Source organism: Camelus ferus, chromosome 30 (assembly GCF_009834535.1).
Source record: "Camelus ferus isolate YT-003-E chromosome 30, BCGSAC_Cfer_1.0, whole genome shotgun sequence".
Taxonomy (NCBI): domain Eukaryota; kingdom Metazoa; phylum Chordata; class Mammalia; order Artiodactyla; family Camelidae; genus Camelus; species Camelus ferus.
Genome location: NC_045725.1, coordinates 12,680,801 through 12,699,713, shown reverse-complemented (window position 1 = coordinate 12,699,713; position 18,913 = coordinate 12,680,801). Strand labels below are relative to the sequence as shown.

The following is an 18,913-nucleotide window of genomic DNA, read 5'->3' as shown; positions in this document are numbered from 1 at the left end:
TTGGCCAAGTCAGCCGACGGTGAGTGTCAGAGCCAGAACTGGAATCCAGGCAGCCAGCTCCTGAGACTGCGCCCTGGGCCAGGAGACCCTGCTGCCTTTTTCCACCTTATCCAACCTTCCTGGCTCCCAGCCACGACTTCCTGTTCCCTGGGAAATAAGCCACCACCCAGTGACTCTCTCCAGCCTGTTGCTTTCCAACAATGCTCCTAGGATTCTAGAAGTCTCTCAACTGCCTCTGGGCCCCAGAGAGACAGGGCAAGACTGTGGTGCACAGCAAACCTGGCAGCTTTCATGAAATTCCCTCTGCTACCAGAGCCACCAAAAGTGGGAAATGGAGCTGGTTTGGGTGTTTTCTTTTATTTTCTCTTCTGCACATGTATGCAGTTGACTTTGGAGTTCCCCATGGGGGAGGGAGAGAAGACACATGGGCTGTTCCGCTCTAAATCCATCAGCAGGGAGCTGCGCATCTGGGATGAGGTAGGGGAGCTTTTGGGTACCACTGTCCATCAAATCCATTGAAAAGGGGCTAATGCTATTTATTTTACTCTGCTGATTCAGCCTTAAATAAGATTCAATCTTATTTGATGGCTGAATCTGAGACTGAGACTAAATACAGGGAAAAGAAAAAACTCTTTTGAGTATTGCAAAGTACTATGCAAGGTGTGCTTTGTTATGACTTATTAATATTCAACTTTCACCCAAAGTGGAATTGATTTTTTTAAAATTTGTATTCATGTGTGCTCCCTAATTGCGGGGAGTGCCTGGCAGCCCTGAGGTTTCTAGGTCCCTGCATCTCGTGGGTCCTGCAGGCTCGTGCTTCGGGAAGTCTGCATTCCTCTAGGCACAGCTCGGCTGGAACAATAAGACATTTTCTCACGTTTCCCAGCCCCACTGCCCACCTTACACTTATTCCAAAGACTGTCTTTACCTCTGCTTTGAAAATCTGCAACAGCCCTGCAGCTGGGAGGGGATGTATCATTTGGCTTTTTGCCCAGAAAATAAGATGCTTCAAAAAGGTCATCAAAAAAAAAAAAAAAAAAGTCTCTTAGGGGAGAAAAGGAAAAAAATCTTCTCTCTCAAGGTTAATTGAGTGGAAGGTGAACTTTCATCACATGCCGTTCCTTTTGTGAGAGCTGCACAGCCTTAAATATGTGGAGGGGGCAGTTGACAGGGGAGCGTGGGCTGGCTGCAGCTCGGGGACACTGTCCTCCAGAGCTGGCCCCGAGCCCTAAGCCCTCGGAGAGCATCTCCGGCTTGGAGGTGCAGACACAGCCACCATACACAGAGCCCACGCCTCTGCGGGATACAGAGGAGTAGGGGCTGGGCACCTGCCCCGAGTGAGCTTTCGCCCTTATGGATGAAGGCGGCCAACAGCCAGCAGCCAGTGTGAAATGAATCAGAGGCACAGGGTGTGTTCGGTGGTGCCAGCTCTGTAGGTGGTGGATGCTCAGGGCTGTCTGGGAGTGATCGCCGGTGCTGAGCTGTGGGAAGCCTGACTTAGTCAAAGCCTTTGCACTTGCCTCTGACCTTGCATAGACCTGTGGTTCTAACTGGGGCTAGTTTTACCCTCCATGGGACATTTTTGGTGTTACAGCTTGGAGGGGGATGCTATTGGTGTCAAGTAGGTAGGAGCCAGGGATGCTGCTAAACGTCCTACAAGGTACAGGTCAGCGCCCTCCCTGCCCCCAGTAAAGAATTATCCAGCCCCAGATGTCGAGTGCCGGAGTGGGGCCACCTTGTACTAGAACCAGCTCTCACCGCCCCCATCCCATCCACATGGCTTCCTAGCTCCTTTACTTTATTCAGATATTTGCTCAAAGCCACCTCTCAGAAGTTGTTTTAGAACTGTCCCACATAGAATAAAACTGCGTATCTCACTCCATCACTCCTTTCCCCGTTACCCTGCTTCAGTGTTTCCAAAGCCCTTATCCATGTCTGATTCCGTCCCTGTGTATCTGTGTTTGTTTATTAATTGCCTTCCCACACTCGTAAGTAAGCTCCAGGGGATCAGTGACATTGTCTCTTCTGTTCCGTTCCCAATGTCTACAACAGAGGACAGAAGAGATACTCAGTACACATTTGTTGGGTGAATGAGTGAATGAATGCTCATCCCAAGCTGCCGTGCGACCCCGGGCCAGTCACTTAACCTCTCCCTTGAACACACATTAGGATTCTCATGAATAAAGAAAGCTGATTGGTAGAATGCTTCAGTGGGTCTTCTCAGCTTTAAGCTTAATTTATTCCATAGGGAAGTGGAAATTGACTTGGGAATTTTGGAGAGCAAGAGGGCAGGATTCAGGAAGAGACCACCGGGAAGGCCGAGCATGTCTGACGGAGTCCCTGCCTCATGCACATGGTGTGAGAATTCAACAAGCAAAGCAGGTGGCCCAAGGTCAGGCACCCACCGAGCACCTGCTAGTGGCCGCCATCGCAATTTACTGACACTCAGGCCAGGACGAGGGGAGGCAGGTGAGGCACTAGCTTTAGACACAAAATTGAAAGAGGCACCAAAACCCTCATTAAGACAATTGACATTTTGATACAAAATTCAACAAAATATAAGTCAGGGAAAAAATCAACAACGAATCCAGGTCTTAACTAAAGACAAGAGCAGTCTGACTGGTTTTCCTTTTGCCTCAGGCTCCAACGGGGCTGGGCTCAGTGCTGCGACTGATTCTGTCTTTACTTAAATTTTTTTGATATTTTGCTCATCATGGAGTTTTTGGGATTCATTTTGATTTCTCAGAATGTTGCATTGAAATGTGATTTGTCTTGATTACCAAGGTTTTCCTCATCTCCTTGAATTTCATGCCTCCGACTCATAGCCCTGGGTCCAGCCCTGAGTTGGGGGTGCTGGAGAGCAGTGGGTGTGTTCAGGGGCAGAGAGGGGCCCCTGACATACAGCCGTAAGAGACAGAAACATGGTGAGAGTGAGCTTTTGGGGCAGTTGTTGTTGGGATCTTGGAGTTTGGGGGCTGGGCTTCTCGGGCAGAGTGGGGTGGAGGAGATGGGTCTGCTTCCAAGTGAAAATGAGAATGACCCTCTGCCTGGGATGGTCCTGGTTGCACCAGCTGTTTCAAGCATTGATTACTAATTCCTCCTCTTGTTCCCTGAAGCATCCTGGGCTGGGCTGTTAGTGTATGGTCACTCAGGGTCAGGCTGCTGTCCAGGCAATCGTTGCAGTGGGCAACCCCTGACCACCGCAAAGGAGAAAGATGCTGCCCTTCACCTGAAATCTGACCTCCGATCATGTCTGATGCTGTTGGAAGAACTCCTCAGACGCATCTCAGACCTTAGCAATGCTCCATAGCTCTTACCCCTGGCCCTGCAGCCACCTTTCACCTGTCTGACCTTGCCTCTGTCTTGCCAGACTCTTAGCCCCGATGGCCTGGACCTGTGACCTGCCACCAGCACCACAGAAAAGCTGTCCTTGGAGTGATACTCACAGAGAAGCCACTGTTCCTCTAGCCCAGGGTGTTGAATAGAAAAATACAAACGACAAGAAAAACAGTCAATACATAAAATTAACGCCAATTTAAAAGACCTTTATTTTTTATAGAATATTTAAAAAAAATTAACTATAGTTAATTTACAATATAGTGTTAGTTTCCCGTGTACAGCTTTGGATTATTTTCCATTATAGATTATTACAAGATATTGAATATATTTCCCTGTGCTATACAGTAAATCCTTGTTGATCTATTTTATATAAGTGGTGTATATCTATTAATCCCATATTCCTAATTTATCTGTCCCTCCCCTTGTTCCCCTTTGGTAATCATAAGTTTATTTTCTATACCTGTGAGTCTGTTTCTGTTTTGTAAATAAATTCATTTGTATTTTTTTTAGATTTCACATATAAGTGATATCATATAATATTTGCCTTTCTCTGCCTAACTTACATCACTTAGTCTAATAAACTCTAGGTCCATCCATGTTGCTGCAAATGGCATTATTTCATTCTTTTTTATGGCTGAGTAATATTCCATTGTGTATATACACTATATCTTCTTTATCCAGTCATTTGTTGATGAAGATTTATGTTGCTACTATGTCTTGTCTATTGTGAATAGTGATTCTGTGAACAGTGGGGTGAATGTGTCTTGTCGAATTAGAGTTTTTGTCTTTTCCAGATGTATTCCTAGGAGTGGGATTACTGGATCACATGGTAGTTCCATTTTTAGTTGTTTAAGTAACTACCATACTGTTTTCCATAACAGCTGCATCAAACTACCTTCCCACCAACAGTGGAGGAGAGTTCCTTTTTCTCCACACCCTCTCCATCATTTATTATTTGTAGACTTTTTGATGATGGCCATTCTGACTAGTGTGAGCTGATACCTCATTGTGTTTTGATTTGCATTTCTCTAATAATTAGCAATATGGAGCATCTTTCATATGCCTTTTGGCTATCTGGATCTCTTCTTTGGAGAAATGTCTATTTGGGTCTTCTGCCACTTTTTGATTGGGTTTTTTTTTTTGATATTGAGATGTACAACTTGTCTGTATATTTTGAATTAAGCTCTTGTAGGTTGCATCATTTGAAAATATTTTCTCCCCGTCTGTAGGTTATCTTTTCATTTTATTTATGGTTTCCTTTGCTGTGCAAAAGCTTTTATGTCTAGTTAGGTCCCATTCATTTATTTTTGCTTTTACTTCTTTTGCCTTGGGAGACTGATCTAAGAAGATATTACTGCGATTTTTGTCCGGGGATGTTTTGCCTGTGTTCTCCTCTAGGAGTTTTATGGTGTGCTTACATGTAAGTCTTTAAGGCATTTTGAGTTTATTTTTGTGTATGGTGTGAGGCAGTAAAGAACCCTTATTTCTACGGTGTTAACCTAAACATCTACTCCTTTTCTGTTCCGCTGTTCGTCCTGAACTTGAAATGCAAGTAGGGACTAAAGTGCAAGGTACTCAGCCAGAAACACCAAATGCCCATCTCACTCACATGTGGTATGAACTAATGCAAAGGATGTAAAATCCAATGATAAGAAGTGCTGGAACCGGAAGGGCATGCACCCTTTGAGGAGTACAGACAATGCACTTGTGGGTTTTTTTAATTACACTTTTTTCCCCATTATCATAGTATATTGGATTGTTGTCATTGCATAGTAGTGTTTCAGACACCAGGCTACATACTTTACTGGCACTGTCCCTTTTCATTTTAATCCCTACTACAGCTGTGACAGTGGATGATATTACCTCCATTTTTGAGACCTACAAGGGTCAAGTTGCCAAAGTCACAAAGTTGATAAATGGCAGGCCTGGGATTTGAACCCAGGCCTTCTGAGTCCAAGTTCATGGCTAAACCCAGGCACTGTCTTGCCTCCCATCAGCAGTCAAACCAGCTGCCAACATCTCTCACGTACATATCCAGTTCTTTGTCAAAAGGGCATGTGACCAGACATCTCCCCAGGTGTCCCCACCTTTTATATGAACAACCTCCCAATCCAAAACTTGTTAACAGTTCTGGTCAACTGAGGCTTGACTTGCTGAATGGGCAAACAGATAAATCAAGAGGCAATTATTCATGGAACCAGCAAAGTGATTTTCACAATAGGATATCATGGATCCTTTGAATAGTTTATTGATGACCTATGATTTTTAAAATCTCTGACAGAAAAAGAATTGATGTAATCTAATCCAAATCTCTTTGACTATTGAATTGCAATGCCAAGAAACTTGAACAAAAATGGTATATTCTAAAAAAAATTTTAAAAAGAACATAAATACAAAACAGAAACAGACTCATAGACATAGAATACAAATTTGTGGTTGCCAAGGGTGGGAAGGGACAGACCAGGAGTTCGAAATTTGTAGATACTGACAGGCAAATGTAGAATAGATAAACAAGATTATACTGTGTAGCACAGGGAAATATATACAAGATCTTGAGGTAGCTCATGGCGAAAAAGAATGTGACAATGAATATATGTACGTTCATGTATAACTGAAAAATTGTGCTCTACGCTGGAAATTGACACAACATTGTAAAATGACTATAACTCAATAAAAAAATGTTTTAAAAGAGAACTAGTTGAAAGTTTGGAACAGAAAAAAAAATAAAAACATTAAACCAAAAAAAAAAAAGGTTTATTGGAGTATGATCGTGGGTATGGCAAAAGTACCTCTAAGATGATAATCTGAACATGAACAGGAAGGAAGCGTTCATTGCCCTCTGTTTGATTATTTGTTTCTTTTTCAACTTGATGTTTAGACCCAATTTCGGAAATAATTTTATCCCAACCTTTCTTCCCTTCCTTTCCATAACCCAGATCCTACCCATTCTCCAAGACCTAATTTTATCCTGCATGTTTTCATGGAAACTTCCTAACGGCTGGTTATTTTTTCCTTCCCCTGAACTGCTATTTATCTCAGTCTTCGCTAGGCCCTCAGTGCTTGATTATTGGATTGCTTTCTAATAGTTTTATCCTTCCAAAATGATGGCATGACAAACATGGAAAGTGTGTCTTCAACTTCTGGCTTCCCCCAAAGCCCCTCCTTTGGGGACTGGCTTTGCAGCAGGCGCTTTGCGGGCCCTGCCCATATTCCTTGGACACTTCAGTGGGCTCCAGCCAACTTGCAACCACCAGTATTTTCATTTCTGAGCCTTTGCCCTCAGTCAAGGAAAGCTTGCTTTATGCATATATGGCAGGCCAGGGTTTGAAAGAGTTGTCACCCCCAGTAACACTCAAATCAATGACTCTCGGGAGTTGGTGTATAAACACCCCAGCTCCCTCACTCTTTGAAATGGTTCGAGCCATGAGTTTTGCACCATTTCCCAGAGTTTCCTCAAGAGCTAGGCCCCCGGGGGGACATAACTTCTGCTGCCATCATTCACTGACTTTTCTTCTCCACATTACTTGTCCTGTTTCTCTCCTGGTGTTACCTGTGATTCCCAACTAAATGGTTTTCATTCACATCATTACCTCAGGGTCTGCTCCTGGGGGAACTCGAACTAAGACAGGCATAGAGGGTACAATCAATATTGACTTGTTGATTGGCTGATTAACCGACTGTCAGAATGTTACCTTGCAGACATAGGGATTGTGTGTTCTCTGCACAGAGGGCACGAGGCCGTCCTCCCCAGCGGTACTCATTCAATCCTAGCTGAATGGAACAATGATGATGGGCAGGGGTCTCACCCAGGTTCATCCAGTTCTGTCCACTAGTCTGTATTTGTGATCTATTACTGACTTTGGTAAGTAGCAAAGAGCCAAGGGGAATCAGGTCAAACCTCTATTACCCCCTTGCACCCCTGCTGCTACCAGCTGCATACAATTCTCACGTTGTATTGTCTTCACACTGATTACCTCCTGACAAGGCCAAGAAGAAATCTTGACCCTGGGATGCAGCGAAAGCCAAGGCCCCTTTCCCTTTGGAAACAAAAAGAATGGGAAAGAAGCACCCCTGCAAGAGGTTTCCTAACAGGACCGTGTCAAATTTATAGATAAATGAAATATCAGAGAGCGAGTGAGGCTGGATCAGCAGCCTGGCCCTCTCCCCAGCCAAGCGAGGAATGTGATGTCTGACTCTCTCTTGGCCTGATTTCCAGCTTTGTGATTCACAGCTGCAGCCAAGCAGAGCACGTCCAATAATGCTATTTGTTCTCCACTCAAAAAAAAAAAAAAAAAAAAAAGGAGCTGAGGAAATATATAAATGGCTCATAGGAGAGGGGGCATTAGCAGACAGTCAGTCTGCCCATAGCGAGACGGGCAGATGGTTTGTGGGACCGACGCCAGCTGGGTGTTTCCAGAAGGGATCGCGTATCTCCTCCCTGTGCCCCGGCACTCGGCTTGATGGAGAGGTCAGGGGCCGGCTGCCACAGCTCCAGGCCTGAGTGCACATGATATACGGCCGACCTGTCGGTCGCCTAGAAACAGCTCTGTAAAGGGACCCAAAGACAAATCAATTTAGAAGCCCACAAGTTTGGGCCCGGTAGCATTGGCTATCATTAAATATGAAGTTGGATTCTCTGCCTTCGCTTTCTCAGATGCCTCTCAGTCCCTTTAGCTCTGACTTCACTTCCTTTCCTTTCTCATTTGGTCCTCTCTTTTGATAAGTGATGGTGCTCCTCGCATGGGATTCTGGGGAGTGAGTGAGGGTGGAGGCGGCAGGCAGGAGAGGGCAGGGTTAAGGAGAAGACGAGGAAGCTCTGGCTCCCCTTTCTTCCCTGCTGAGCACTTACTGTGCGCCTAGCACGGTGGGGGAGTGGAGGAAAAGGAGAAGGCTGTACCCTTCGCGGGGTGCCAGAGTTCAGCGACCTATGCAGACAGAGAGTCAAAACAGCAGGAATGGGCAATTTAAATGGTCAGAGAGGCGGTCAGGGAAAAGCTTCAGTGAGGAGTAGAACACGAGGTTGGTGGGGCCACAGAGACGAGGAGATAGGACTTGGCAGGGATGCCCCGAGCATCTGGGTTCACGTAGGAAAAGTCTCCTGACCTGTTCACACTTTGTGAGGCTTTATCCTCGTTTTTCAGCCAGCAGAGGATGGAGGGCTTTCCAAATAAAGGACTCACAGAACAGAGACTGAACGCGGTACCCTAGGACCAACGAGGCGCTTGTCAGACTGGTGAGTCTTGAGACTTTGTTCACAGGTTTGTGAGTAATCTCACTTTCCAGTGGTTTCCAAGACAGACCTGAAGGGCCCTTGGGGTGGCTGCCGCTGGCCATACCTTGCTCTGCTCATGCCCACTCCCCAGGCCCATCTAATCAGTTATGGGTTCCGGTCAGTGGTCCTGGGCTGAGGTTTCACCCTCTCTTCTGGTTAGAAAGACAAGCCTTGGGGCTTCCAAACCATGAAACCTATTTAGGAAATGTTTCCTCTGTCTCTGCTTTTTGTGAGGCACCAAGGGAAGAATGTTGAAAGAACTAAAAACTAACAAGTACATTCTGTCTTCTTCCTTAAAGACTTTGCGATGTCTTCGTAGAGTAGATTTAAAAATAAGCACATAAATGAAGACACTGCCGGCCAGTGAGCTATGCCCAGAGGCGTAAGCAGTGCGGTGAGACGTGGAGGTCGGTGTGAGCACTCCTGGTTGGAGGGACCAGGAAAGACTTCCTGATGAAGACCAAGGGCGGCCCCAAATTGCCTAAAATTGAGGGAAGGCAGAGGTCCAGGGTCTTATCTAAAACCTTACGTGGTGAGTGGCAGTCATGGGTAGAGACTGACTCTTCTACTCACAATCTGGTAAAGCAGCCCAGCTGAGTGGATAAACACTAGGCTAATTTCTGATGGGGACATGATGCTGTACACCAGAAAGACACGTTGTCACTGACTATACTTCAATTAAAAAAAAAAAAGCTGTGTTAATTTTGGGAGGTTCAGTTCTGCTTTGCCTAGAACCCTCTCAACTCATGTATTGTTATCAATATCATCCTCTTTCATTTTTTGAATTGTCCTGGTTTGGACAATGAATTATATCAGTTATGTTATTTATAAGCAACACTTTCCACAGTCCTTCAAGGAATTTCAAGATGGCCATCTTGGATCAGTCATTTTACGCTTCAAGCAACATGGTAGACTGGGGGTGTTAAAGGGAACCCCAAAGTCCCTTTGCTGTGCTTCTAAATCAACAAACACAAATCAACAACAGAAAAAGCCAAGGCGCTCTTTTTTTTTTTTTTTTGTAGATTGAACAAAGCCATGGAGCAGGTGGGCACCCCATACCTGCACCCAGTGTACCAGGTGATCCTGAACAGTCTGCCGACACACGTGAGCCTCACCCAGTCGTGCTTTGCAGATAAACATGGCCTGTGATGATTTTACAACACTGTTAAGGTGCTAGGGGCTGTCCCTCATTTATTACTTGAGTAATAAATACTTTAATTACACTTAATAAATAATGTAAGCAGGGCTCACTGAAGTGGTAATTCTTTAAATTAATTATTAACTGCATGCACAAGGCTGCACTGCCAGGACCACTAAAAGAAAATTCAGCCTCTAATCTAAAGTGATTATTCATTATCTGGTATACAGTCTCCATTTGCATATTATTAGGGAAATAAACTTTGGCCTCCTTGGCAATACAGATAGATCCCTAAGTCCATGCGTGATGAATCTCCAAATACTGAAGTAATGATAAACAACATGTAATAAAGCCTCCAGTTTATGGCTTTATAACAGCTGGTTTTTGATTTTCCGAATATATTACAATGATAAAGTGACCAGTTAATGTATAAGCTCTTTGTGAAACGTGGTGCCTACAGATGGTCGACTGATAGGGGACGGTAAATGTGTAAACTGCTCGCTTCCCTGGAGATCGGAGCCACAAAATGATCTCAGAAAGATATGAAGAGAAAACCTCCCTTAACCCTTTTCTCTGCTGCAACCCAAATATGGTCCTGCACATGGTTGTTGCGTGTGTCTCCTTCCCCGCTCCCCTCTGACTCCCACCGTCCCCCAGAAAAGTGAAGGTGGAGTATCTAGGTAGGCAGACCTTGTGGTGTCCTCAGTTTCTACCTTGGGGCAAAGAGGCAGAGCAAGGTTCTGGTCAAAAGAGAAAGATGGTTCCGAAAACCAGCAAAAGGCTAGAATTCATTCACCCTTAGATTCTCTAACTTGGTACTTCCTCCTTGAGCCTGGGTTTCTCTGGGGAAGGGAATGGCCCCGGTGTGATGGCCAAGGAGCAAGGCACACGAAGCAGCCACCCAGCATCCTGAGCTACAAAATGTGGGGGCAAGTGAATGACCTGAAAACAGCGGTTTCTGAAGGAGGAGGAGAAATCTTTGTCCTTGGCTCTCTTTGGCCCAAGATAGAGATGAAGGGTGGGGAGGGGAGGTGGAGGAGACAGGAAGACAGAGGCTCATGAAGATGGTGACAGTCACAAGGAAGCAGCAAGGACCGTCTCTCTCCCCAGTTCCCATCCCATCTTATTCATCTCTCTGATCCCATTTTGACACCACCTACCTCTTTCAGCCGACTTTCCCTAATGCTCTGTGTGTTCTAGCACTGTTCTTAGCAGTGTGGACCAGTCAGTGTACATGGCTTTGTCTGGGGTGGGAAAGGGGCTACATAAAGATGAGAGGTGTCCCTCAAAGTGGTCAGTTTGGGAGCTGAAACTTATTTCAGTAATGCTGCTATTGCTCCAAGTATGGTTGGAAATCTTTGAGACTGACCTTTCATGTCTGTGTCAGTCTGCTTGGCTGCTATAACAAAACACCACAGATGGGTGGCTTGAACAACGGACATTGATTTATCCCAGTTCTGAGGGATCAGAGTCAGAGATCCGGGTGCCAGTGTGGTTGGGTTCTCGGTGAGAGTTCTCCCCTTGGCCTTGTAGACGGCCACTCTCTTACCATATCCTCAAATGATGGAGAAATAGAGAGCTCTGGTCTCTTCCTCCTTTTATGAGGATCTAATCCCATTATGGTGGCTTTACCATCATGACCTCATGAATACCTAATTTCTTCCCAATGGCCCCACCGGCTAATTCCATCACACTGGGGAACAGGGCTTCATCATATAAATGTGCAGGGACAAAATATTCAGTCCACAGCAATGTTCTTATGGACATCTTCAATGGGAGAAAACTTGTGTTAATAGTACCCACTCCCTTTAACTGAGCATGCGTGATGCATCCAGAGTTTCATGTGCATTAGCTCATATTGTCTCCATGGTGACACCAAGACGTAAATATCACTAGCCATTTGCAACTGAGAACACCGAGAGTCGGAGAAGTTAAGCCACTTGCCCAACACACAGTTAGTAAATAGCGTAGCCTAGATTTGAACCTCAAAGCCAAGGTTTTAATGGCTGTGCACTGTCCTGTCTTTTGAAGGCAGAATCAAGTTTGGGAAATAACGAATGGTTCATGGTTGAACGTGTCCACCTTCTCATGTAGCTTCTGCACCAAGGGGACTTCTCTGCACATTGCTTTAGACTAAAGGGAATTCCAAGCATAGAAATGGTAGGCACACTGCAGGTCACTTTGTGCATCTGCGGTGCACGCGGGGGCCAGCTCTTCTCATGCAGCCTCATCCAGGCAAAGCGCATCGGCCACAGAGTGTGATTAGTGCTCATCGGTACCATCTCATTCCACCTCCCCCCCATCCCTGCGAGCCCAGGTTGGTTCTCTCGTCACCCTCCTTTTGGAGATGAAAAAAACTGAAGCACAGATAGGCTGAGCAACTGCCCTCAGTTTACACAGCAAGTGAGGGAAAAACCAAGGTCTCAAAAGTAGGCATTCTTGTGTCTATCACTAAAGAATAAACCTTTGGATCCTACACAACCATGTCTCATGTCCCATCAAAAAAACGATGTCACACTGAAGAGCTAAAAACTAATCTCTACATTTTCCCCCCTTACCTACGAAGTCCCCATCCATTATTCATGCATTCCTTCAGTGTTCCCTTCTCTCATTGATTAATTCATTCAATAAATATTTTTGGAGCATGTAACTTGATGCCAGCCATTGTACTGGGTACTGGCTATCGGATCTAAATTTACAAAAGGAAATTAAAGCAATGGGCTGTTAACGGAACTGACAGAGTGATTCAGTTACTCTGGTGCTGGTGTGGACTTCATCAGAGACCCCTCCACATTCTCAGTCTCCCATAGGCTCCAGGAGAGAAGCGGGGTCTTCAAAAGAGCCGAGCCATTGTGAGGCTCGCAAGCCCCACCACTGGCTCCCACTCACGAAGAGACGGCGGCGGGATTTCTGATTACAGCCATTAGGCAAAATAAAACCCCGAGAGCCGGCTCGCCAGCTTCATCCTGCTTCATCAAATAGCCTCATTCATCATCTTCACTCACACTACTCGGGGCAAGTGCCTCTGCTGCAGAGATGGGCAGGGGCGCGCCTGAGCTGCACCACTCATCAGATGGCATTTTGCTCTCTCTCCTTTTTTTAATGCAGGCAGATGATCTTCGCTTCTTTTTTCTCCCTTCCCAAAGCCTGCTCCGAAGGTGTGAGCTCAGCACAGCGGCAGTCCAGCCGGAGCGAAGCCTACACTGAAGACGGCATTATCTCTTGTGACGCTCACAATTCAGCAGGATTTCTTTCTAACTGAATTTGGGGCTGCGCCTGAGCCACGACCAGAATATCAAAGAATGTCAAGCCGGCAGGGTCTGTGGAAAGAAGGTGCTCCAGCCGCTCATTTTACAGATGAGGCCACCAGGGCCCAGAGAGGGGAAGAACCTTGTCCGAGGTTACACAGCAAGGCTGCAGGAGAGCCCCCAGATTGGATTCCCAGTCCGGTGCTCTCACCTCCTCTTCTCGACCTGACCCTGGAAGACCCTGGACGGGCCTCAGCTTTCTCATCACCTGCCTATGAGCCTGCCTTTGGGTGGATGGCCGATGGCTTCACAGAGGAGCCCAGCCAGCTTGTTTACGACAGAGACGAGTCTGCAGCATTGGTGACAGTCACTCTCCTCTGCAGTCACTTCGTCTCTCTGGTCCCTTTGCCTTCCCAGGTGACCCACTCTCAGGCGCGTTCCCGGGAATTTGGTACCCACTACTCAGGTTCCCTCCAGAAGGCTCAGGCCCCTGGAAAGACATTTTCCTCCTCCTTCCCTAGTCCTGGGTTTCAGGCAAAATGAACTCTGAGTGGTTAGAAGCCAGTCTTTGAATGACACTCATGGTTAAATTTTAGGGGGTTTAAAATTTAAAGCAAAGAGATTATCCTGTATGATTTTCAAAATAGGCATGTACATCGTGCATAACCATACTTTGCCCCACATCTGGCCCGTGTGCTGACACGGCGTAGAATGAGCACACAAGTTCCCACCGCCCGGGAGCGCACACGTCCTGGGTAGCTTAGATGGTGCATTTGGTGAACATGGAAGGCGATTTTTGTCCAGTTATCTGGCCTAGCTAAAGATAAACCTTTAGTAAATGAAGGTTTAGCAAAACCTAATATTAGCGGTAGCTTCCTTTATTGACTGCTTCCTTTGTTACTGAGAGTAAGTTAAATGTTTTTTATACATGCCTCAATTTTAAATTCTTACAATAAGCCTGTTATGGGTTGAATTGTTTCCCCTCAAATTTGTATGCTGAAGTCCCAGCCCTTAGAATCTCAACATGTGAATTATTTGAAGATAGGGTCCTTGCGGCTGAAATTAGCTAAGACGAAGTCATAGTGAAATAGGTTGGACCCCTAGTCCAACATGACTGTTTTCCTTACAAAAGAGGAAATTTGGACAGAGAGACACACACACAGGGAGAGCGCTGTGTGAAGAGACGTAGACAGTGCTTCCAGATGCAAAGGACCGCAGACGACGGGCAGCAGCCCGCGGAAGCCAAGGGAGAGACCTGGAGCAGACCCCTACTCTCAGCCTCAGAAGGAGCCACCCCTCCTACCCCTTGATCTCAGACTTCTAGCCTCCTATTTATTATGAGATGATAAATGTCTACTTACTCCTCCCAGTTCATGGCACTTTATCATGACAGCCCTAGCAAACCTACGTGAAGCTTTTCAGTACTAGTTTTTCATTTTACAGACAAGGAAACTGAGGCTCAGAGAGGTTAAACAATTTGCCTGAGATCACACAGTAGACAAAGGGGCAGAGTCAGGATTTAAGTTAGTTCTGCATGCTCTACTGCTTTTACTGGGGTGTCTGTGCTGGTGAAGGCTAGAAAAGACCAGTTTTCTTTCCATGACAAGCCAGTAGTGACAGACCTTCCTTCTCAACCCAGGACAGGGCAGCCAAGTCTCTTTGTTCCCATCCCCATCACTCACTGAGAACCCACACGTGTTTCCTCTATTTTTTCCACATTTCTCTTCTTTTAGCAATTAGTAAATTTTCTCATTCTAATCTTCTCATTTTATTTTATTTTTGTTTAGCCCTGGGAATGTGTTCGAGGTCCTAAAACACAGTGTGTGCTTTCATACTGTTTCTGAGAGAGTGAATTCCAAAATTCACCAGGAGTGGGAAAGAAAGTCAAGTTTAAAACTAACATGGTCCCTCATTCCTGGTCTCTGTGGTCGGAGGGCCCTCTCGCTGCCTGGTACCCATCCATGCAGCTTTCAAACACACACACATCTGAAAGTTGAACTTGGCTCTTCTACTGAAGCCAGACAGACCAGCTTCCTCCCGAGTCTCCTCATCTTACCATCCATCCAGCACTAAGCACTAGGGGTCCCACCCTCAGAAGCCCTCGTCCCCCCTTTGCCCTGAAGCCAGGAGGCGTGGTGGTCTTGCTTCAGAAGCTGTGGCATCCCAGCTTCAGGATTTTGACTGCGTGAAGGAAAGGGGAGCCCTAGGGCAGCGACATGGCCACCAGCTGGAATCTGATTCCATTTCCAAATCATTTGAATCTACCGCCCCTCAGCAGGAAGGTACTTGCAGACTTACCCTTGGAATGTCTGTAAGAAAGGGCCTCTTCTCAGCATTTCCCAGGCTGAGAAATTATATAAAACTATATTTGAAGAAAAAGACCTTGTTGTTTCTCCAACCTATTAGGCTAGAACACTGGCGTGACCAGGATGCAGACAAAGAGCCAACGTGGAAGAGGAGAGAGGGGCTGCTGTCCACGAGAAGGGACGGCCCAGGAGCGGGCAGGAGCGGGGCAGGTGGTTACGAACCAAGAGTCCAACCTCGGGGCCAGGCAAACAGGAAACCAGAAACAGGAAAGTAGGGCAATCCCCGATCGGAACAGTGCAGCACCAACAAGGCGGCCATGTTGGTCCTCAGACAGGAAGCTCTTTGTTCTCCCAGACAGAGCAGGAATCGACAGCCAAGTCCCAGGGCAATGCCAGCCCCAGACCTCAGGACTCAAAAGTGTCCACCTCTGGGACCTTGGGTGGCATTGCTGTCCTTCACGGCACTTGTCTCGGTGTCCTGAGTTGACCCAGGGGCTTCACCTTGGATATAGCGGCCATTACTGTCCTAAGTTACAGAAGACAAGGTAGAGGTTTCCACAGACTCACTTGCCAGTTGTCACACAACCACCAAGTGACAGTGCTAGACACTCGGAGAATTCACTCTTAGAATTTCACCTCCCACACAGAGAAAGCACTTTCCAGGCTGTGTCTCCAGACCCTGGCATTTTGTAGGCTCACCTCCCACTTCACTGCTGATGTGACCATGTCGTCTGGCACCCAGAGAACCCTTTCCATTTCCGATGAGCTGGAGCAGCTCAGCGGGCGAGGCGGGAAAGGAAACCCAGCCCCTTGGCTGTTGGTCCCGGAGCGAGCGCCATCGACACGCGTGGCCGGGGGTGGGGCTGGGGTGGGCGGGGCGTCAGGGAGAAACCTCACGGGACTCGGCGTACACGCATGTCAGCGAATCCATACAGCGACCTCTCTATTTAGTCCAGGCTGGCATGAATTAATGGCTGACAGGAAGAAAAGAAAGACATTGAAAAACAACTTTTTTTTTTTTTTTTAAGCACTATTTGCCTGAAAAGGAACTCTGGCAGAGGCCTCTCTCCGAGCCCCTTTGGAAGCCCCAGCCGTCCACTTTCATTAATTTTATGATTTGATCACCTTACAAAGGTCACTTTTTAGCTTCCTGTGAACCACAATATTATGACTGGGCTTACATAATGCCAAAGCAATTCATTGAGAAGGGAAACATTCAGTTAAACCAGTCGCTGGGCACTGAAACTCGCTTTCCAAAGCTGAATTACTCCCTTGTAAGGGAGCCGTCTGGCTTTCGGGAACAAAGCACAGAGCCTCCAAGATCTGCTCCATGCAGGGCAGATGCCGGGGCAGACTCCAGGTGGAAAGGCTTCTCTCCCTGGAGTGGTCTCTTCTTTTTGGGGTTTCCTCACACTTCGATCCCTGTGCCTCCCCACCCCCCAACACCTGCTAGTGTAGATGTGGTGTCCTCTTCTTTCAAACTCTACACCAAGTGCAGACACGACTCTTTCTGTGTGTTTGTCTGAGACCAGCCTACGATGACTTAGCTGACTCCATGCAGTGATGTTGTTGGCATCTCTCCCTCACTAGGCTTTAAGCAGCAGAGCAGCAAGAACTAGGTTGCCTGTGTTCATCCTTGCATCCCAGCACCTGCCTCAGTGCCAAGCCCACGGCAGGGGCTCCAGGAATAGCTGTTCATCGACATTGTTCAAAGGGAAAACAAAAAAATCCCCAAATTCCAGAAAATACAGATAGCGTGAGAACCAGTAGTTTCTTTAATTTCAGTTTCTCTGCTGAACCCTTTGCTAAACACCAAATTCCTTATCCTAACTCAAGTTAGAAGCGGACAAGTAACCAGGCACCTTTGCCATTTCAAGCCAGGTCCGGAATGCCTTCCCCTGATCTAGAGATGCTAGAGGTCCCAGCTAACACTGGAGTTACATCAGGTCACTGGGAAAATGGAAGGAGATGTTGTACAGAAAGTGCCCAGTGCCTGGTATGGGCAATACTGAATCCCATGGGGGTCCTCCTAGCTCCGTACTCAAGTCTGAGCCAGGTCACATTGTTGGCTCTGCATTACCATCTAGGCTTCAGAAGCTGGTCCTCCCATCACAGCACAGACAGGAACCTTTCCCTTTCTTGATAGATCAGTAAGATATTTTTACTCTTGGTTTCTAATGTGAAGGATGCCACCCATAGTATGTTTGAGCAGAAATGGTATTGTTAGCCTCCAGCAGGATGGGTTTGCTTTAAACAGTTGCTTTGGCTATTACCCAACATCATTCTAAACTCTCAGGGTCTTATACAAAAATCTCTCTCTTGCACACACACACATGCTTGAACACGTGTGCACACACACAGAGCCTTTCTTAAGACTTGCAGCTGAACTCTGTCAAGCCAGTCAGTATGTGTCGATACAGACAGCAGGAGGTGAATTCTCTTAGCTGTGGCGTCAAATATTTCTTTGTGTTTTTCAGGCAGGCTTGGGGTTTCAATAGTAAGAGAAGGGTCCCCCTGACCCTGCCACCCCCCACTCTCCTTGACCTGCCTCAGCCGGTCATGCAGACAAATGTTGATCTGCTGCCTCCTCTCAGAGGAATGACTTTAGAGGTTTAATTCAAGTGATTTTATTTAATCAAGTATGCATTGAGCCTCTACCACAGGCAAAGGACTTACTGTAATTTATACCTGCAAGAACACTTTGTTTTCGTCTTTCCATGTCCTTGAGGGCACCATTCACTTCAAATAGTTTCAGCGACCAGCACAGTCCTTTGTATACAGCAAGTGCCTAATAAATGTTCTGTTGGATGTATGACTAAATACAGAAGGCCAGTAGGAAGTCAAGGGTGTAAGGGTATTTATAACCCAAGATTCCCAGGTCCTCGGAAGGCAGTAGAGAACACATACATTAAAAGCATGGGTGTGCTATATTTCAATTAAAAAAAAGAAAAAAAAGCATGACTGTGATTGTCCTTCTAGGACTTATTATCTGGTAAGAAGTTAATTATCCTTTTCAAGTCTCAGTCTCCTTGTCAATAAAATGGGAAGCAATGGGCAATTTTGAGGGCTGAACTATCAAAGACGCTGTGTCTGTGATAGTTGGGGCTCAGCTCGCAGCGGCACCTCCCATGAAGCTGCTGGTGAGGCTGGGAGGGTGGTGTTTCATCACCTCCTGTACAGGTTGGTGTGCATGGGGAAAAGCCAAACAGGGCCACAGGAGATGGGGGTGGCTAAGGGCTGGAGCAGGTGTGACAGCTCCTGGGGATGCCTGACTGGGGTGGGGACCCTCATGCTGTTCCAGGTGATGGCAGGCACGCCTGGCTCCTTGCAAGGAGCACGTCTTGCTATCTGCCAGAGGAGAAAACCACTTAGCTTCCTTGTCGGGAAGTGGGATGGGCTTTCTCTGTCTGGAAACAGGATGCCAACCCTATGGCCCTGCTCTCTTTTCTGCTCCTCTCGGGGTCTGATGGTCTGAACCCTGTCTCAGTGGGTGCCTTCTCTGGAGGCTTTTTACAGATTTTGGAGTCCAACTCCAGGTCTCGAGGACCATGGTTAAAGGGCAATCAGAATGGGAGGAAAATGGAAAGAAGATGCAAAAAAGGGCAAAGAA

The 18,913-nt window shown here is 46.6% G+C and overlaps 1 protein-coding gene and 1 long non-coding RNA gene across 8 annotated transcripts in view; one reads left to right on the top strand and one right to left on the bottom strand.

The window, feature by feature from the left end:
• The window catches only part of SLC14A2 (solute carrier family 14 member 2), a 429,946-nt gene that overhangs the window by 205,427 nt on the left and 205,606 nt on the right, over positions 1–18,913 (bottom strand). The gene's annotated exons all lie outside the window — the stretch shown is intronic.
• On the top strand, positions 7,582–9,850 carry LOC116660673. The gene is made up of 3 exons (XR_004316263.1): positions 7,582–7,807; positions 8,481–8,572; positions 9,634–9,850. It is a non-coding gene; the product is annotated as an uncharacterized LOC116660673 (long non-coding RNA).